Below are 22220 nucleotides of genomic sequence, written 5' to 3' on the forward strand. Positions count from 1 at the left end.
CCGTTACCCTTTCTTTTACTGCTTGTATAAAAAACCACCACCCCGTACTGCCAGCCTTTCTGTTGATCTATGATTAAAAAAACCCCTTAACAACTAAACCACCATGTTCTCCTCATACTATGGCCATTGGATATTGTCATTTGTGCTCTGCCCACAGGGAAAGATGATATGTTGTAATATCTAAAGATAACAGCGTGAATAAAGGATGCGTTTAAAATAAAACATAAATTGCACACATTCCTTCTGTCTCCATGGGCATAGCTGAGTGTAGCTTCCTGATTTTATTTTCTGAGGTTAGGTTTATGCTCAGCTTGAGCTCATTATTTGAGCTTTTTTTTTATTTATTTATTCAGCTATAAAATACAGAATGTTCTTTGTAGGGAGCAGGGCTTTCCCACAATTTATTTCATTTTCTGCCATTGTTGGTTTGGCCACTTTATAACCATCTTGTGACGTGTATTGATGACATGCTGATATTATAGTTTACCACTTAATTTGTAAATGTTTATGATGCCCTGCATTGTATAGTATATCATGGAAAGCATCTCAATCTACTGTATAGTCAACTAAACTAATAAAAATTACAGGACTAATTTAATAAATGAACTGTAACATCTTCCATAAGAGATTTTACACCATTTTAAAATGCTTGTGAGGACATTATTTTAAACATAAAAACACTCTGGGTGAAATTGGAGTTAATGGCAAAACTTTCATTGGTGTCAGTGGAATCAGGATTTCATTCTCTGGATCTAATCCTACAAGGTAGGGAATTCCAGACATCAATGAAATAGTTAGATAAGGATCAGATGCTTCCTTTCTCTGGTCTGTATTGGATATGAATGATTTTTAGGCTTAAGGAAAATGTGTGAACTGGACTATCAAGGTGGAAAAGCAATGAAGGACTTCTTAGGGTAATAGAAGAATCTGCAGTCCCAATAGTGTGCCTAGACCTGAATTCAAACCACAATGTGTCAAAATGAGGGTGAAGATAGTTATAAAGCTAATGGGACATTCTTGCAATAACCTTTCCCTATACCATCAGTGGTAGAATGATAATTGCCCAGATCAATGGGAATATAAAGATCTTCTTTTAAATAAAGGTGTCACAGACACTGTTAAGTGCAGGTGGTCACTCCTGGGATCTAAGAGAGGAGTTAATTTCCACTGTAGGATGCCATAAGTACTCCTGTTCTTTTTGCGGATACAGACTAACACGGCTGCTACTCTGAAACCATAGGGTAGGCACTCCATGTCAGCACCATTACTTAGCGGCCAACGACCGATAAGGCAGGTAGTGGCCTACAATTGCATAGCTAACAACATTACCATTACCACAGCTCCTATTCTGATTTATGTCTGCCTTTTAGTTTCCTCAGTGTATAAGAAACCTTAGCTGTCAGTAGGATCTGAGTAGGCTGTTGTCAACAACAAGTGGAGATGTCTATAGGGGCCTGAGGGATAGACCCCTGTATGGTTACTTTAGTACCCCCGAGAGAATGTAGGAAGGAAGTGCCTTTAACTGTACCCGTGAGGCTTGGCTTTCCTGCTTCATAATATTAAATCCAGAGCTACTGTTTGAACAAACAAGTCACCTGAGAGGAATAGGATCTCTACAACACCTCCTCTACCTCACCTTAGCAGCTAAAAGAAAAGGAGTACCCGTGGCACCTTAGAGACTAACAAATTTATTACAGCATAAGCTTTCGTGAGGTACAGCTCACTTCATCGGATGCATTTGGTGGAAAAAGCAGAGGAGAGATTTATATATACACACACACACACACAGAGAACATGAAACAATGGGTTTATCATACACACTGTAAGGAGAGTGATCACTTAAGATAAGCCATCACCAGCAGCAGGGGGGGGAAAGGAGGAAAACCTTTCATGGTGACAAGCAAGGTAGACTAATTCCAGCAGTTAACAAGAATATCAGAGGAACAGTGGGGGGTGGGGGGGGTGGGAGGGAGAAATACCATGGGGAAATAGTTTTACTTTGTGTAATGACTCATCCATTCCCAGTCTCTATTCAAGCCTAAGTTAATTGTATCCAGTTTGCAAATTAATTCCAATTCAGCAGTCTCTCGTTGGAGTCTGTTTCTGAAGCTTTTTTGTTGAAGTATAGCCAATCTTAGGTCTGTGATTGAGTGACCAGAGAGATTGAAGTGTTCTCCAACTGGTTTTTGAATGTTATAATTCTTGACGTCTGATTTGTGTCCATTCATTCTTTTACGTAGAGACTGTCCAGTTTGGCCAATGTACATGGCAGAGGGGCATTGCTGGCACATGATGGAATATATCACATTGGTAGATGCGCAGGTGAATGAGCCTCTGATAGTGTGGCTGATGTGATTAGGCCCTATGATGGTATCCCCTGAATAGATATGTGGACAGAGTTGGCAACGGGCTTTGTTGCAAGGATAGGTTCCTGGGTTAGTGGTTCTGTTGCGTGGTGTGTGGTTGCTGGTGAGTATTTGCTTCAGATTGGGGGGCTGTCTGTAAGCAAGGACTGGTCTGTCTCCCAAGATCTGTGAGAGTGATGGGTCGTCCTTTAGGATAGGTTGTAGATCCTTGATGATGCGTTGGAGAGGTTTTAGTTGGGGGCTGAAGGTGATGGCTAGTGGCGTTCTGTTGTTTTCTTTGTTGGGCCTGTCCTGTAGTAGGTGACTTCTGGGTACTCTTCTGGCTCTGTCAATCTGTTTCTTCACTTCAGCAGGTGGGTATTGTAGTTGTAGGAATGCATGATAGAGATCTTGTAGGTGTTTGTCTCTGTCTGAGGGGTTGGAGCAAATGCGGTTATATCGTAGCGCTTGGCTGTAGACAATGGATCGAGTGGTATGATCTGGATGAAAGCTAGAGGCATGTAGGTAGGAATAGCGGTCAGTAGGTTTCCGATATAGGGTGGTGTTTATGTGACCATCGCTTATTAGCACCATAGTGTCCAGGAAGTGGATCTCTTGTGTGGACTGGTCCAGGCTGAGGTTGATGGTGGGATGGAAATTGTTGAAATCATGGTGGAATTCCTCAAGAGCTTCTTTTCCATGGGTCCAGATGATGAAGATGTCATCAATGTAGTGCAAATAGAGTAGGGGCATTAGGGGACGAGAGCTGAGGAAGCGTTGTTCTAAGTCAGCCATAAAAATGTTGGCATACTGTGGGGCCATGCGGGTACCCATCGCAGTGCCGCTGATTTGAAGGTATACATTGTCACCAAATGTGAAATAGTTATGGGTCAGGACAAAGTCACAAAGTTCAGCCACCAGGTTAGCCGTGACAGTATCGGGGATACTGTTCCTGACGGCTTGTAGTCCATCTTTGTGTGGAATGTTGGCGTAGAGGGCTTCTACATCCATAGTGGCTAGGATGGTGTTTTTAGGAAGATCACCAATGGACTGTAGTTTCCTCAGGAAGTCAGTGGTGTCTCGAAGATAGCTGGGAGTGCTGGTAACGAAGGGCCTGAGGAGGGAGTCTACATAGCCAGACAATCCTGCTGTCAGGGTGCCAATGCCTGAGATGATGGGGCGTCCAGGATTTCCAGGTTTATGGATCTTGGGTAGCAGATAGAATACCCCAGGTCGGGGCTCCAGGGGTGTGTCTGTGCGGATTTGTTCTTGTGCTTTTTCAGGGAGTTTCTTGAGCAAATGCTGTAGTTTCTTTTGCAATTTGGTAACTCTCAGTGGGATCAGAGGGTAATGGCTTGTAGAAAGTGGTGTTGGAGAGCTGCCTAGTAGCCTCTTGTTCATACTCCGACCTATTCATGATGATGACAGCACCTCCTTTGTCAGCCTTTTTGATTATGATGTCAGAGTTGTTTCTGAGGCTGTGGATGGCACTGTGTTCTGCTTGGCTGAGGTTATGGGGTAAGCGATGCTGCTTTTCCACAATTTCAGCTCGTGCACGTCGGCGGAAGCACTCTATGTAGAAATCCAGGCTGCTGTTTCGACCTTCAGGAGGAGTCCACCCAGAATCCTTCTTTTTGTAGTGTTGGCAGGAAGGTCTCTGTGGGTTAATATGTTGGTCAGAGGTGTGTTGGAAATATTCCTTGAGTCTGAGACGTCGAAAATAGGATTCTAGGTCACCACAGAACTATATCATGTTCGTGGGGGTGGAGGGGCAAAAGGAGAGGCCCCGAGATAGGACAGATTCTTCTGCTGGGCTAAGAGTATAGTTGGATAGATTAACAATATTGCTGGGTGGGTTACGGGAACCATTGTTGTGGCCCCTTGTGGCATATAGTAGTTTAGATAGCTTAGTGTCCTTTTTCTTTTGTAGAGAAGCAAAGTGTGTTTTGTAAATGGCATCAACCTCAGCCTGGACCAGTCCACACAAGAGATCCACTTCCTGGACACTATGGTGCTAATAAGCGATGGTCACATAAACACCACCCTATATCGGAAACCTACTGACCGCTATTCCTACCTACATGTCTCTAGCTTTCATCCAGATCATACCACTCGATCCATTGTCTACAGCCAAGCGCTACGATATACATGTACATTGGCCAAACTGGACAGTCTCTACGTAAAAGAATGAATGGACACAAATCAGACGTCAAGAATTATAACATTCAAAAACCAGTTGGAGAACACTTCAATCTCTCTGGTCACTCGATCACAGACCTAAGAGTGGCTATCCTTCAACAAAAAAGCTTCAAAAACAGACTCCAACGAGAGACTGCTGAATTGGAATTAATTTGCAAACTGGATACAATTAACTTAGGCTTGAATAGAGACTGGGAATGGATGAGTCATTACACAAAGTAAAACTATTTCCCCATGGTATTTCTCCCTCCCACCCCCACCCCCCCACTGTTCCTCTGATATTCTTGTTAACTGCTGGAATTAGTCTACCTTGCTTGTCACCATGAAAGGTTTTCCTCCTTTCCCCCCCCTGCTGCTGGTGATGGCTTATCTTAAGTGATCACTCTCCTTACAGTGTGATAAACCCATTGTTTCATGTTCTCCGTGTGTGTGTGTGTGTGTGTGTGTGTGTGTTTGTGTATATATAAATCTCTCCTCTGCTTTTTCCACCAAATGCATCCGATGAAGTGAGCTGTAGCTCACGAAAGCTTATGCTCTAATAAATTTGTTAGTCTCTAAGGTGCCACAAGTACTCCTTTTCTTTTTGCGAATACAGACTAACACGGCTTCTACTCTGAAACCTTAGCAGCTGTATCCAAGAAGTCATAAAATGAGCTTACTGCACTAACACCTGCACCCTAGCCTCTAATAAAGTAATTAAGTGATATGTGTGTCCTCCTGACTGCAGAGACTGAATGATATTGGCTCCACCTTAAAATCAGACAACATGACACATCATTGGATGTCTAAAAGTACCCATCTGCATAGCTATCCATGTTAACATGGCATTTATAAACAAAGACGACAAAGACTTGTTGCATTTTATCTCATCAGAGGCTCCAGTCATTGCGGAGTGTGGAAAGAAATCAAAAGTACTTTGGGAACTCATTCAGAGGTCACTCAGGCATCCCCCCCCGTGGAATACACAAACTAATTTTCACAGTGACAAATTTTGGAGACAGAGTGAAGATATCAGATCTAGCAACAGTGTAAGGTCATTAGAATAATTGAAACAATATAACTTGCAAAATAGGTTTCAGAGTAGCAGCCATGTTAGTCTGTATTCGCAAAAAAGAAAAGGAGTACTTGTGGCACCTTAGAGACTAACAAATTTATTTGAGCATAAGCTTTCGTGAGCTACAGCTCATTTCATCGCTTCATCACTTCATGCAGCCGATGAAGTGAGCTGTAGTTCACGAAAGCTTATATTCTAACTTGCAAAATAGACTCTCAATATTTTCATCTACAATAGTGATTCACAGTTTCTTTCACAAATAACTACTCCAAAGCAAAAAGAAAAGCAGTACTTGTGGCACCTTAGAGACTAACAAATTTATTAGAGCATAAGCTTTCGTGAGCTACAGCTCACTTCATCGGATGCATTGAGCTGTAGCTCACGAAAGCTTATGCTCTCATAAATTTGTTAGTCTCTAAGGTGCCACAAGTACTGCTTTTCTTTTTGCGAATACAGACTAACACGGCTGCTACTCTGAAACCTACTCCAAAGCAAGTGATTATATTATCAGGGGAAAATACTAGCTTCTCTTAGATTATTCCTAACATCTAGACTATCTTATACTTCAGTGTCAAGCTCTCTGGAGGACTGGAAAGCACAACTGGATGTAAAGCTATCCTGAAGATGATAAATGTTACATCTCAAAGAGGAATAATCTCTCCCTGTGTTATCAGCCTCAGACTTTATTCCTCTCTAGTTAAAGCAGCTTGGTAATAATTCTGACACATGTTGGTGATGCAGAAGGATGAGGGTTCCGCAATCCAGCTCATTTGGAATTATCATTAATGACATGATTTTGGGGACAGTATATCAAAGTCTATAAGAGAAATGATCAATGAAGAAATATAATATTTGATCTCTTTTTTGGCCTGTATTAAACCTCAGCCAGTCTGAGAAAACACATGGAGTTAATGTAGCTTTTATTGGCATATTCAAGTGTAGGACAGTGTGGTGGTCTTTGTCCCTCACGAATGGCTTTATTAGCTGAGTCTACAACAGCTGTCAGCTAATGGAATTACTTCTTTGGCTCAAGAGGCTTTGGTGTTGGAGGTCCAGAGTTCAATACCAGCTGACAACAAATGATGGCTTTTGTGGGTAGAGAGTATTACTCAAGGAAACATATTGCATGACATAGTAAGCCCCAATCCACATTAGCTCTGTGTTATGTACTGGAAAATAAAACATATGGGTCACAATACTCAGTTTTTACTCACTCGTGCAAGCTGTCAGGACAGTGGGAAAGCACCGAGTAAACACTTTAAGATCTGGCCCTGTCTGAGACGAAAAAATCCCACATCTCACTATTTTATAAGGAAATCCTTGACAATGTGTATGTAACTTTATGTGTACCCTTCTGCTTTCCTGAGTAAGTGAATCCCTTATAAGTAGAACAAAAACATTTGTTCTGGGTGCTGGGTTAGTTATCAACTTATCAAGATGTTTAGTGTAGTGTAGTAGCTAAAGCATTGACCGGGGAATTGGAAGAGTTGGATGCTTGCTAGTTCTGGCCCGCTGGGTGACCTGTGGTATGTCACTTCCCCTTTCTATGCCTTAATTTCCCCATCTGTACAATAAAGATAATGATACCGACCTCCTTTGTAAACTGCTTTGAGATCTATTGCTAAAAAGTGCTCTATAAAAGGCAGATGTTGTTATTAACTAATGGGTCTCTCCGTTTCCATTAAGCAAAGTGGAACAAACTTGGTTTGCCACATTTGTCTTTGCTGGTCACAAGTAAGCATAGGGATATCATAGAACCATAGGGCTAGAAGGGAACGCCAGGATCATCTAGGCTAACCCCCTGCCAAGATGCAGGATGTGTTGTGTCTATACCATCTAAGACAGATCATAACTTTGAGGACATTATCCTACTGTTATAATAATTGTAATAAACATAATTGTGGCCCTGTGTAGTATATTTTCATTATACTATGTAATGAGTATCCAATATTCCCAGAACAATTAATTCCATAATCCCAATAATGATGATAAAGAAATAAATATTGGTTTATAAATGGCTTGATTATACAGTCTAAATCAGGGCCTTTATCATCATTATTGGGATGGAAGAGGTGCTGTTTCAAAAAGCAGTTTGCTGCTATGTCAAAGTTTTCTTCTGACCTTATATATTGCCATTGACTAATTGTTGAACAGTCTCCTTTTTCTAATTTTCAGACTAAAAATACAAAAGGAAAGACTATTTTAAAAATGTATTTGTTTAATACTTTGGTAGTTAGGAGGTATTTGCTCATGAAAGGTATATTTAACCAGTGGTGATATACTCAGTTTGACTTGGAACCCTATACCTACCTTTCCTGATTTATAACATCCACTCACTCAGCAATAACTAGCTATGCTAAATCTAAAGGGATGAGTGTACTGCTGGTATCTTCAATGTATATAATGCTACTTGAAACAGTCAAAGTAAGTCTGTTCCCAAGCACAGAAATTGAATGCAGAACTATGGCCCTAACCCTGGAACTGTTTATATACACAGGGGCACCGAATTATATGGGCCTGTGGTGCCCATGCTCCAGGAATATTCAGGACCCGGCTCCACCAATGTTTGGGACCGGGTCTCTCCTCCTGCCCCACCTGCGCACCTTTCCTGGAGCATCTCCCAGCCTTGCCTGCCACCCCCAAGCAATTTAAAAAGGGCCCTGGGGAACCCGGCCACCACCGGCAGCGCAATGAGGCTAGGCCTCTCTCTGCACCGCTCCTGGAAGCGGCTGGAATGGCGCTACAGCCCCTGGAGGGTGTGTGTGGCACCATGCGCTGCCCCTGCCCCAAGCGCCAACTCCACAGCTCCCATGGGCCAGGAACTGTGGCCAGCGGGGGTGATGCCTGTGGGCAGTGGCATGCAGAGATTCCCCTGGCCTAGGTGCTGCTGCCAGAGGGATACGCAGGTTGCCTTCTGGAGCTGCCTGAGGTAAGCGCCGCATCCCTCACCCTCTCCCCCTGCCCCAGCCCAGAGCCCGCACCAAGCACCTAAACTCCCTCCCAGAACCCGCACCCCTCCCACCCCCAAACTCCCTCCCAGAGCTTTAGGCAAGTGTGTGTGTGCGCACGCGTGTGCACGCGCATGTGCGTGCACAGGGGGTAGGTCTTGGACCCATTCTGGGCACCACCAAAAATTATACAAGCCTGCCATCCCTGTATTCACATACATAATTTTCCTCCCTTGAGGTATCCCATACCAGTCAATGTGTTTTCCAGATTGGGCCTTAGCTTATAGCAGATGCAATGTCTGCTCTTTTGTTAACAAACTGCATAACTGTTAGAGGCTTTTTGCACAGCCCCCACATTATAAATGTAAGTTGTGTGTGTTAAATGTGGTGAAATGCATCTTTTGATAGTGAAAAAAAAAAAACTTAGCTCCCCCAGAATGAGGGCATTAACAATGCTGAAATCCCACTGTCAACCCCACCACAAGATCAGGCTGCTGAATCCAGTGGCATCACAGATATTGCATCACATGGTCATGCATATCACACTGTCATTCTGCTTGGCTTGCTCGCTCTTGTCTTGAAATGTTCAGGTTTTTTGCTTGACAGAGGGTGAACTGGCCCTTTAAGAGGGCTGGTGACACAGTCTCACAGGCTGTCTAGGTTGACGTATTAGCACATTCTGACCAAAATAAGCTTTGAATTTTTTCTAAACAGTTCTAAACTGCTGTAACATCACAGTACAAACATGGCAAAGCAACGTCAGGATGTAATGAGCACTCTGATCACTCTGCCTGAAGCTTGACAAGAAGAGCATGTGGAGAGTCAGGTCCCAGTCCAGCAATGGACTTACACACATTTAAACATATGATTAGTCCTATTGAAGCCAAAGTTAAGCACCCACTTAAGTGCTTTGCTGGATCAGGACCTTCAGTTGCTGATGTGAGTTATCAGCTTTCAGATAAAAATAGGCAAAAACTGCAGCTAAATAAACTTTGTGTCAGTTTCAAGAAATATTCAAAATATATTAATTGACTTCGCACAGAGTTAAGAGAAAAATGTAATTGCCTCATTTTTTTAAACTCCCTTTGTGAGTAATGATGTTCCAGTTTTGCCATAAAGGTGAGGAAGAAAAAATAAGGCTTTAACCTTTATAACCAGCCATGTTCTTTTATTGATGAAGCTTTGCACAAGTATATTTTATGCTGGACCTGGAGTTTTGCATTTAAGGGAAATTTTTGTTGCCAGCTCCAGGTGTCAGAATTGATTGACTCCAGTTATGCTCTTTTCCCCTGGGATTCATAAATCAAATTGTTGTAAAGTGCTCTTACGACATTTGCTGGAAACTGTGACCCAAGAGTGGGAATTTATGTTGGATGCTTACCTTTAGAGAAGGGCTTTGTTACAGAGTGTGTGTGTGTGTGTGGGGGGGGCACGCAGCGGTGGGGGTTAACAAGTGATAATTATTCTCACTATTTCTCCCCATAAATGGCTTCTGCATAGCTGTGTATGAAACATAAGTCTTCCTTATACAATTACATTTTTTGCATGGGAGAGAGTCTTCATTCTCTAAAAACAGACAAACACCAATACAATCGAGAAATGGGAGAGAGTTTCATACAGTTATCAATTCATTTATCTCTTCATTCTTCCCAAATTACATTTCTAAAAAGCAGACAATGTCCATACCAAAGTGCTGGTAACCTTGCTTGAAACTGGCTGTCACAGTGTTACAGTCAGACACTGCTGTTGTAAGTAGAGATGGCACCCACCCATAAAGCTCAGGTCTGAACTATGGATTAAGAAATCCAGATGTGAACTTTCTGGGCCTAATTCTATTCTTAAATTGGTTTTACATCAGTGTAGCTGCTGTGTCTTCACTGGAGTGACTCCATTTATACCATATCTCTATGATGGGCCTACTCCAAAACCCTATATCTAAACACTTAAAAATGGGGGATAGAAATCTGGATCCAAATCTGAAATTTCCCATATTCCAGGGTGCTTGATTTGGCCCATTATAGAGATGGGTTGGTGCTGTGAACTCTCATTCAAGTCACCACTTAGGGCTTTGGTTTAGGCTCATCCATCCATAGTTGGAATATGGCTTGCAGAACAACTGTACTAGTCTCATTAGTTTGGGGTATGTTGCTATGAGACTTAATCTTACAGGATGGTTATTAAAAACAACCCACCAACCCTCCAGAGCGCACTGTATGCTGGATCCAGACCAGAGGTGGATTCCCCAAACTGGGGGTTCTGCTTCCATTGTGGACAGGGCCTAAAAGTGAACTGACAAGCACTCTATTAAAACATCTGGGGAAACAGCTCTTTGATTATGTAAGACATTAAGTATGTGTGTATGAAATGGGCCAGATACTCACCTGGTGCAAGTATGCATAGCTCCTTTAGATCTGGTGCCCAACATTTTACAGTACATCTCTCTACGCAGCTTTGATCTTACTTCAGACTGATGGGATCCACCAGTATTGCCACTTCTTCCCAATGAGGTCAGAAGAGACCAATGTCAGCTTGGTAGCATGATATTTTACCTCCCTGAATAAAAACCCAAACCAAACCCACCTACCATTTAAAGACAGAATTGATTTCTGTACCTTTGAGTCTCACAGGGCTTACCTTTTGTTGTTCTCTTTTTAAATATTCTCCTGAGTATCCCAGATCACCCTTCACAGCAGCTGGCTATGTTTTCTGCTCTCCTGGTCATTTTTTGGCAAATGGAAGAACTACAAAATAATGCACTGCCTTTGTAAGATGCTAAAACCTCTTGGAGCAACATCATCTTGTCTTTAAATAAGCCTTCACCCACTCACAAAAGCTGGGTCTACACAGGGCTTTGTTTGCTCGGGTGTGGCTCTACACTCATTACAATACCCCAAGATAATATTCTGTGCCAGTGTAACATGGATCTTGCACCAGGATGGCTTACCCTTGTTTGAAACTACAGTGATGGAGTTATACCACAGCCAAATCCCTCTGTTTAGTTAAGGCCAAAGACTATTTCCCCGCCCCCATGATAAAAGCAGGAAATATTAGAACAAAAAACTCTGCCATAAAGGAGAGCCTGGTAGTTTACACAGCTGTAATTGAGTTTCCCAAGTGGTAGATTTTAATTTTACAGGAGCAAGGTGCTTCAACCTTTCATTTACAGAAAGGCCTAGAAATTCCCATTCTCTTTTCATATCTTATAAAAGTATCCAATGAGAAAAAAGAAAAAGCATTAAGGACCCAGGAGAAATATCCTTTATTCAGTCTGGGATCCTGGATATTCTGTCTTTTAGTGACGTTATCAATTCCTGGGGACTATGTTCTCCCCTTGCTAGGGGAGGGACTTGATGTAATTGAATATTTCTTATCTTTAACTGCTATGATCCTAAGAACCTTTTACAAGCTCAGCTGAAGCTTTGAGAATGACTGATCCTAAGTTGCTCTCCAACTTGTAAGACTGGGCTTTTCTTGAAAGATACTCTTTCAAAGAAGAGTAGTTAATATTATGACATGTTTTGATGCCCTTTATATAAGGTCTCTTTTTACTGAATTGCATGCTAGTGACAGGTGTAAGACTGACACCTGTGGAGAACGAATTCCTCCATTTAGGCACAGAATAGCAATACAATTTTCCAAACACTATCCCCACAAAGGGTCAGTAATTTGCCACTTCTGAGACTGTGGCTACTTGTCTGAGAATTGGTCTGAGGCCACCAATTGGTCTTAGCCAAATGCTCATCAATGCGTGTCAATTTCCAGTCACTACCAATCTGAGGTGGTGCTGTGGAGGTGAAAAGCTGGGTAACTAACTAGTCATGTGACCTGTCCAGAACCCATCTTCATTTTAAAGCTGTCTGACTCCCTTTTGGTGACTGGTGAGGATTGTAGGCTCTTTGAGGCACGGACTTTTTTGTTCTGTGTTTGTACAGCACCTAGCGCAATGGGATCCTGGTCCATGACTAGGGTATGTAAGTGCCACAGATAATACAAATTAATAATGATAAACCCTAAGACAAAGATGAACTATCAAAATAGACATTTAATAAAATCTTTTTGGGGGCTTTGGCTATGTCAGCTAGAGATAGGACCAGCTTTTACTGCAGTGTCAGCACCAGTGTGTTTTATTTTTAAACCATGTTATTGATTGCATTCAAAAGGGAATTGTTGCAAGGTTTTGCAGTGGGGATGATCCTCTGAGAAACACTAACTTTTTAGATGCATTAGAAACAGGTTTCCTTTGAGTATCATCCATGTGCTTTCAGGCTTCTGCACTGACAGCATCTTTGGTGTCAGAGGAAGCCTGACCATTCTGTGAGACTCTAGTGCAGCAGTGCTGGGAGTTATGTAGTAATCTGCTCTTCAGTTAGTCTGTCATAAAAATAAAGAGACCTTTAAAATCCCTCCTGGCCAGAGGAAAAACCCTTTCACCTGTAAAGGGTGAAGAAGCTAGGATAACCTCGCTGGCACCTGACCACAATGACTAATGAGGAGACAAGATACTTTCAAAGCTGGAAAGGGTGGGGGGGTGAAACAAAGAGTCTGGGTCTGTCTGGGTGAGGCTTTTGCTGGGGACAGAACAGGAATGGAGTCTTAGAATTTAGTAAATAATCTAGCTAGATGTGCTTTAGATTATGATTTCTTTAAATGGCTGAGAAAATAAGCTGTGCTGAATAGAATGGATATTCCTGTTTGTGTCTTTTTGTAGCTTAAGGTTTTGCCTAGAGGGATTCTCTATGTTTTGAATCTAATTACCCTGTAAGGTAATTTACCATCCTGATTTTACAGAGGCGATTCTTTTTACCCTTTCTTCTATTAAAATTCTTCTTTTAAGAAACTGAATGCTTTTTCATTGCTCTTAAGATCCAAGGGTTTGGGTCTGTGGTCATCTATGCAAATTGGTGAGTTTATTTTTTTTTAAAAAACCAAACCTTCCCCAGGAAGAGGGGTGCAAGGTTTTGGTGAGGATTTTGGGGGGGGGGGGGAAGATGTTTCCAAATGGCTCTTTCCTAATAAAAAACCCAGTTAGACATTTGGTGGTGGCAGTGAAAGTCCAAGGGCAAAAGGTAAAATAGTTTGTACCTTGGGGAAGTTTTAATTTAAACTGGTAAAAGTAAGCTTAGGAGGTTTTCATGCAGGTCCCCACATCTGTACCCTAGAGTTTAGGGTGGGGAAGGAACCTTGACATGGTGGCAGAGTGGTGGGATTAACTTGAAATAATTGAGATCAATTTGAGATTTTTTTGAACCAGAAGCACAGATTTGAAAAGGAAATTTTTTCCTCCTTTGGGCTGCTGAAAAGTAGGGTTTTGGCTGAAAGCAGCTAGTTTTTTTCCTGCTTTGAGGCCAGAGCAGAGACAAAAGGGAATTGTCTTTTTGTGAGCTGGAGTTCTCTACCTAAAGGCAGGGTAGTTAACCTCCTGCAGGGAAATTCACCAGTCTTCACAGACTGGAAGATTTTTTTGTTTTTATTTTTACTTAAGAGCAACTAGAGGGGTTTTATGCCTATTTGCCTGGCGACAAAGGTGTTAGGGTTGTTTTTTTTTGTGGGGGGATTTTTCTGTAGGCTGACAATCACTATCAGAGAATATAGGTATCATATTACAGCACAGCAAAATTTTACAAGCCAAGATTGTTTGATTTCTAACTCTCAGGTGTAAAATTAGTTAAAAACAGAGAGAGGTAAAGATGACAGAAACTGAGACACGACACAAATTGGAGTTAGCCAGACTGAAGGCAGCGAAAGAGGCAGAAAAAGCCCTAGAAGCTGCCCACAGGAGAGAAATTGAGGCAAAAGGACAAAGAAATGGAGGCAGCGAAAGAGGCAGGCAGCCTCTCGGTGTTCTGCAGGAGAGCTATGGAGGCAAAGGAAAAAGAAATGGAGGCAAGGGCCAAAGAACTGGAGGAGAAGGAAAAAGAGGAAGCATGCACTGGAGATGGAGAAGGCAAAGGCTCAGCAGAATATACCAATAAACCCTAGCAATCCTTCTCCAGGTACCACTTCCCATCCCAGAAAGTTCCCCATCTACAAGGCAGGCGATGATACCAAGGCCTTCTTAGAAAACTTTGAAAGGGCCTGCCTTGGGTACAGCATCTCTACAGACCAATAAATGGTTGAGTGAGGCTGCAGCTCAGTGGACCCTTAGCTGAGGTGGCGGCCGAAATGCCTAAGGAACACATGAACCAGCATGAGCTGTTTAAAACCAAGGCAAGAGTCAGAATGGGGCTAACACCCGAGCATTCCCATCGGTGATTCAGAGCCCTAAAGGTGGAAACCAGACGTGTTGTTTACCCGACATGCCTACCACATTGTGAAACTTTGGGATGCCTGGATATCAGGAGCAAGTTTTAAATCTCCAGAAGGTTTTCCCTTCCTAATGCAAATGGAGCAGTTCTTAGAGGGTGTTCCTGAGGAACTAGAAAGATACATCCTAGATGGGAAGCCCAAAACTGTAATCAAGGCGGGGGAGATTAGAGCCAAATGGGTGGAGGTGGCAGAAAAGAAAAAAAAAACTGGTTGCAGTTGAGCGGATACCAGAAGGGACAACCTCAGACCACCCCCTATTACTGGAGACTGCCCAAGGCCCCAACTACCCCCCAAGAAACCCTCCAGCCACCTTATCGTCCTGCCACACCATTCTCCAGCAACCCATCTTGCCCCAGTGACCCGTCGGCTGGATGACGTTTTAAATGTAACGAACCGGGGCATGTAAAGGCCAACTGCCCCAAGAACCCCAACAGATTACAGTTCATTGCACTGGAATCACCCCAGAGGTCCTCAGGCCCAGATATCTTCCAGATACCCTTGGAGCGGAGGGAAACTGTGAGTGTGGACGGAAAGAAGGTCACCGCGTGGAGGGACACTAGAGCACAAGTGTCAGCTATCCATGCTTCCTTAGTGGACCCCAATTTAATCAACCCAGAGATCCAAGTGATGATTCAACCCTTCAGGTCAAACTCTTTCAATTTGCCTACAGCCAAGTTGCCTGTCCAGTACAAGGGCTGGTCAGGAACGTGGACTTTTGCAGTCTATGATGATTATCCCATTCCCATGCTGTTGGGGGAAGACTTGGCCAATCATGTGAACTAAGAGGGTGGGAATGGTCACCTGCAGCCAGGCTAAACAAGCTGTCACGCCCAGCTCTGTTCCTGAAACTTCTACCAGGACTCGGTCAGAGGTGATGGACCCGGACACTAGGCCAATGTCTGCAACAGCTGTAGTGGATCCAGTCCCAGAGACCCAGACAGAGCCAGTCCCAGAACCGCAACCGGCAGAACAAGCAGCATCAGACCCATTGCCAGCACTGAACCCCAACCCCAGAGGGCCCCACCAAACCTGAACTGGCAGCAGCTGATAACCCTATACAAGAGGCTCAGCCGGAGCCTGAACCCCAACATAGTGCACCAGTGGAGAGCGGTTCACAGTCAACGGAAACAGCTCCATCCCCTACATCGCTTCCAGAGGGACCAAGCATAGGTCCACAATCCAGTGAGGAACTGATGTCTCCAGCATCAAGGGAACAGTTCCAGACTGAAAAGGAAGTAGATGAAAGCCTCCAGAGAGCTTGGATGGCGGCATGGAGCATCCCACTGCCTCTCAGCTCTTCTAATCAATCCAGGTTTGAAGTAGGAAGAGGACTTTTATACAAGGAAACTCTTTCTGGTGGACACCAGGAAGACTGGCATCCTCAGACAGCTGGTAGTTCCAACTAAGTACTGGAGCAAGCTCTTGAGCTTAGCCCACGATCATCCTAGTGGCCATGCTAAGGTGAACAGGATCAAAGGCTGGTTGGGGAGGTCATTCCATTGGGAGTGAATGGGCAAGGATGTTTCTACCCATGTCTGGTCTTGTGAGGTATGCCAAAAAGTGGGAAAACCCCAAGACCAGATCAAAGCCCCTCTCCAGCCACTCCCCATCATTGAAGTTCCATTTCAGCAAGTAACTGTGGATATTCTGGGTCCTTTGCTGAAAAAGACACCCACAGGAAAGCAGTACATACTGACTTTCATGGATTTTGTCACCCGATGGCTGGAAGCAGTAGCTCTAAGCAACACCAGGGCTAAAAGTGTGTGCCAGACACTAGCAGACATTTTTGCCAGGGTAGGTTGGCCCTCTGACATTCTCACAGATGCAGGAACTATGGAAAGCCTTTGGGAAGCTCATGGGGTAAATCACTTGGTTGCCACTCCTTACTACCATCAAACAAATGGCATGGTGGAGAAGTTTAATGGAACTTTGCGGGCCATGATATGTAAATTCGTAAATGAACACTCCAATGATTGGGACTTAGTGTTGCAGCAGTTGCTCTTTGCCTACAGAGCTGTACCACATCCTAGTTTAGGGTTTTCACCATTTGAACTTGTATATGGCTACGAGGTTAAGGGGCCGTTACAGTTGGTGAAGTAGCAATGGGAGGGATTTACACCTTCTCCAGGAACCAACATTCTGGACTTTGTAACCAACCTACAAAACACCCTCCGAACCTCTAGCCCTTGCTAAAGAAAACCTACAGGATGCTCAAAAAGAGCAAAAAGCCTGGTATGATAAACATGCCAGAGAGCGTTCCTTCAAAGTAGGAGGCCCATAAAATGGAAGCGCCGTGGGAAGGGCCATTCATGGTCCAGGAGCGCCTGGGAGCTGTTAATTATCTCATAGCATTCCCCACCTCCAACCGAAAGCCTAAGGTATACCATATTAATTCTCTAAAACTGTTTTATTCCAGAGAATTAAAGGTTTGTCAGTTTACAGCCCAGGGAGGAGATGACGCTGAGTGGCTGAAGGTGTCTACTGCGAAGGGCGTATGCAGCGACAGCAGATCCAGGAGCTGTGCACTAGCTACACGCTGACGTTCTCAGTCACCCCAGGACTGACTGAACGGGCATACTACTCCATTGACACAGGTAATGCCCACCCAATTAAAATCCAACCTTACCAGGTGTCTCCTCAAGCTAAAACTGCTATAGAACAGGAGATCCGGGATATGTTAGATGGGTGTAATCCACCCCTTTGGCAGTGCATGGGCATCTCCAGTGGTTCTAGTTCCCAAACCAGATGGGGAGATACGTTTTTGCGTGGACTACTGTAAGCAAAAAGAAAAGGAGTACTTGTGGCACCTTAAATTTGTTAGTCTCTAAGGTGCCACAAGTACTCCTTTTCTTTTTGCGAATATAGACTAACACGGCTGCTACTCTGAATACTGTAAACTAAATGCTGTAACTCTCCCAGACAACTATCCAATGCCACGCACAGATGAACTATTAGAAACTGGGACGGGCCCAGTTCATCTCTACCTTGGACTTAACCAATGGGTACTGGCAGGTACCGCTAGATGAATCCGCCAAGGAAAGGTCAGCCTTCACCACACATGTCGGGCTGTATGAGTTTAATGTACTCCCTTTCGGACTGTGGAATGCACCTGCCACCTTCCAAAGACTTGTAGATGGTCTCCTAGCGGGATTAGGAGAATATGCAGTCGCCTACCTTGACGATGTGGCCATATTTTCTGATTCCTGGGCAGAACACCTGGAACATCTACAAAAAGTCTTCGAGTGCATAAGGGAGGCAGGACTACCTGTTAAGGCTAAGAAGTGTCATATAGGCCTAAACAGAATGACTTACCTTGGACGCCAGGTGGGTCAAGGAACTATCAACCCCCTACAGGCCAAAGTGGATGCTATCCAAAAGTGGCCTGTCCCAAAGTCAAAGAAACAGGTTCAATCCTTCTTAGGCTTGGCCAGTTATTACAGACTATTTGTACCGCAATACAGCCAAATCGCCACCCCACTGACAGACCTAACCAAAAAGAAACAGCCAAATGCCGTTCAGTGGACCAGAGAGCATCAGAAAGCCTTTAACCAGCTTAAAGCTACACTCGTGTCTGACCCTGTACTAAGGGCCCCAGACTTTGACAAACCGTTCCTAGTAACCACAGATGTGTGAGTGTGGTATGGGAGCAGTTTTAATGTAGGAAAGACTGGATCAAGAATTCCACCCTGTAGTGTTTCTCAGCCAAAAGCTGTCTGAGAGGGAAAGCAACTGGTCAGTCAGTGAAAAAGGAATGTTACGCCATTGTCTATGGTCTGGAAAAGCTACGCCCATATGTTTGGGGATGGTGTTTCCACCTGCAAACCAACCATGCTGCGCGACAGTGGCTTCGTATCGCCACAGAAAATAACAAAGAACTTATTTGGTGGAGTTTAGCTCTCCAAGATTTTGATTTTGACATCCAACACATCTCAGGAGCTTCTAACAAAGTGGCTGTGTAGAACTTGCATACAAAAACAATGCCACTGACTACATTTAATCATTATTTCTTTTGCTCTTTACTTGGCAGCTTCTATGTTAGCAGATGGGAACTCAGAATGTTGCACATAATATATAGGTGAATTCCCTTTAATATTACCTAAAGGTATCCATATTAAGTGAAATTTTAGTTACTACCATCCCAGTTAGGCAGCAGTATTGCAGTTTGCTATTAGGCTAATACAATAAAGTATCTCCAGCATTTAATATAATTATGATAATGATGCATGTTCTTTAAACACAAGATCTAAGGTCCTTTGAGCACCTAATAGCAGTGGCAGATCTGGGTTCAACTGCTGGCTTGGCCACTGACTTGCAGTACAAAGTTAGCAAGTCATTTAATTCTCTGTGCCTCATTTTCTCCATTGGGAGAATAGAGACATCCCTGCTTATCCATTTTTGTAGATCTGTTTCCAATCTTTGGATGAAGAATGCTGGGCAAATGGTATTGGTTTATAAATTAGATGATTGGTTTATTATGTTTTACAGACTATAACTAGAAACATAATATGATTATATCAAAAAAGGAACATCACCTTATTCTTTCCTAAGCATGTGGGAGGAAGAAAATACATTAGAATATGGAGAACCTCACATCTACTTGCTGCAGGAAGGTAAGAGACTAAGGAGCACATTTTCTGAGGAGCCTTCTCCTGGAACAAAACAAAAACAATCCAATCACCTCTGTTTGCTCCCATTTGGGCACACAAAATCCTCACTTGTGCATGCAAGCTGGAATTTGGGTGCAAAAGATGGTTCAATGTTAGTCCAGATGGTCAGGGATGCAACCCCATGCTCTGGATGTCCCGAGCTGCCAGAAGCTGGGAGCGGACAACAGGGGATGGATCACTTGATAGTCAATTCTGTTCATTCCCTTTGAAACATCTGGGACAGGTCACTGTTGGAAAACAGAATATTGGGCTAGATGGATCATTGGTCTACCCAATGTGGCCATTCTTAAGAACAGGGACACTTGGTTCTTTTTTTGTAGACCAGTTTAGCAGTCTTTGGCTGACAGAGTCTGCAATGTTTAAAATAAGGGCTTGTCTATACTTAAGTGCCACAGCGTTCCGTGAAGACACTACCTCCCATCAGTGTAGGTAATCCACCTCCCCGAGAGGCGGTAACTTGGTCGACTGGGCAATTCTCCCCTTGACCTAGTGCTGTCTACATTGAGTTAGGTCAGTTCAGCTGTGTTGCTCAGGGGTGTGGATTTCTCACACCTGAGTGTGATACTGTAGTTATAAGGACGTAGTTTCCTAGTGTAGACCTGGCCTAAGTAAAGAGAACCTTTCAGGGCCTTTTGTATGACTTAGTGGAATGGGGTCAGTAACAGGTGGTATCGACACCTAGAGATCATCACTGTGTCCTAGTTCATTTGTTCAATACTGAGCAGTATATGGCCTAGTCCTGCACTGGTAAGTCTCTCTCAAGCCTCCGCATGCCTGCTTACACATCTACATGCTGCTCTACACTGACAGTTTACATTGGCAGAGCTACATCTGTCTGCCAGAGATGTGAAAAAGCCACACCTCTGAGAGGCGTAGCTATGCCAATCTAACCCCCAGCATAGACAGCTCTTCATGTTGCCATTCTCTGTGCGCATGAGAGAGTGGGAGATGGTGAATGCAAACTAGAACTCCAAGCAATTGGTGTCAAGAGTTAGACTGGCTTTAGGCTCTGATCTCCTCAGGGTGTTGGTGAGGGGAACTGGGTCTTCTTTTCTCTTTGGAGTGTATCTAGCACATTATTGGCTCTAACAAACCTAATAACTCTCTTGCCTGCATCTTTGTCAAGACATTAGCAACTTTGAATCACAGAGCAAGCTGTACATTTGCAGAGTGAGAGCCCAAACCTGTAGCTCTGACATGAGTAGCCCACTGAGTTCAGAGGGGCTCCTCACATGAGGGGAGACTATAGGGTCCTTGTTCCACATTAGTCATGTTCTGCTTTGAGGCTTCTGCTCTGTGCTTGCTCGGCTTCCATGGGAGACAGGTAATTGCTCCTTTTAACCTCAGTTAAAAACAACCCACTATAGGAGTCCCAAGAATTCGCTCACTATCCTCTGACTCTGTGTGATTTGCCTTCCTCATATAAGTTACTCTTTTCTTAAGTACTCCTTTTCTTTTTGCGAATACAGACTAACACGGCTGCTACTCTGAAATAAGTTACTCTGGCTCCTTAGGCTTGTTTAACTTGCATGGGTGACACATATTTCACAGATAATACCAAAAATTGGCCTTGGCAACTTAAGTGCAATATTTTTCCTCAAGAATTAACTGAGCATTCCCCCCCCTTCCCCTCCAGTGGGTTAGTTACATACAGGCTGATCTTTGAGCATCAGTAATGCCACTTTCCTTTTAAAAGTGCCGTTTAAAAACTAATTGTGCATTAAGCTAGTGTGGCACTGTTAGAGGGATCACTCATTGGCCAGCATGCCCCCTCCTGGCCAAGCATGGTGTAGCTTCTTTGGATTTGGCCCTCCCTGTTAATGGTCACACCAAGTCTTTTTATGACTCAGCCCTCTGGCCAGATTGCTTATGGTCCCACTGCTTCCAGGGTAAGAGTCCAATAAAGTAGAAATCTAATGACTCTGTCCCAGGCCTTCATCCCCAAGCTGGGTTCAGTAGTTCTCATCCCCATCAGAGTCATGTGTTTTTCCTTCCCTGCAGGGAATTAGACTATCCCTCTCCTCTGGGTTCCAGCCCAGGGACCCTGTAATTAAACAGCTAGAGTCTGCTTCCATAGACTCACTGCTGTTTTCCTGGCCCACCTCCTGCCTTCAGCCTGACACTGAACCCCCTCAGGTTTGGTGGCAGCATGCAGCCACTTTCAGAGTGAGCCTCTTCCAGCTTTGGGGGAGGTCTCCTCCCTCGGATCTCCACCTCACCTCTGGAGTTCTCCTCTCTGGAAGGTTTCCTCTTTCTAGGAGAAGCATTGTGTTTCCCAGCTAGGGAAATAACTGTTCTGCCCATTTAACCACATAGTAACAGCCATTAAGGGCTTATACACCCCACCACTGGCACACAGGTTTGAGTTCCCTTTAACAGTCCTTTTGTCAGCATTCCCAGGATACTGCAAGGCTGTTGCATGATTTGGTAATGGGATTACAATCCGGTCTGGACACATCTGTACAGCAAGGCTGAATCACGTAGGGCAACCGAAGGCTGGGCAGCTGCCACTTTTTTTAATATATTGCAGTAGCACCTGGGAGCCCCGTTCCTGGACCAGGACCCCGTTGTGCTAGGAACTGTACAAATACAAAACACCAAACAAAATGATAGATTGTAATCTCACTGGGGCAGGGACTAAGCATCAGCAAAAGACAACTGATAGATACAGGCATATGTACAGGGGAGCACAAGGAAGCAG

The 22220-nt window shown here is 43.8% G+C and overlaps 1 long non-coding RNA gene across 1 annotated transcript in view; it reads right to left on the reverse strand.

Moving 5' to 3' along the window:
- Positions 1–10227: 10227 nt before the first annotated feature.
- LOC122460219 overlaps positions 10228–22220 on the reverse strand; it is a 92980-nt gene continuing 80987 nt past the window's right edge. The window contains exons 5-6 of the long non-coding RNA XR_006281376.1: positions 11181–11287; positions 10228–10824 (exon numbers count right to left, since the gene is read on the reverse strand). This is a non-coding gene — a long non-coding RNA (uncharacterized LOC122460219). The remainder of the gene's footprint in view (positions 10825–11180; positions 11288–22220) is intronic.

This window comes from Dermochelys coriacea, chromosome 5 (assembly GCF_009764565.3).
Source record: "Dermochelys coriacea isolate rDerCor1 chromosome 5, rDerCor1.pri.v4, whole genome shotgun sequence".
NCBI lineage: Eukaryota > Metazoa > Chordata > Testudines > Dermochelyidae > Dermochelys > Dermochelys coriacea.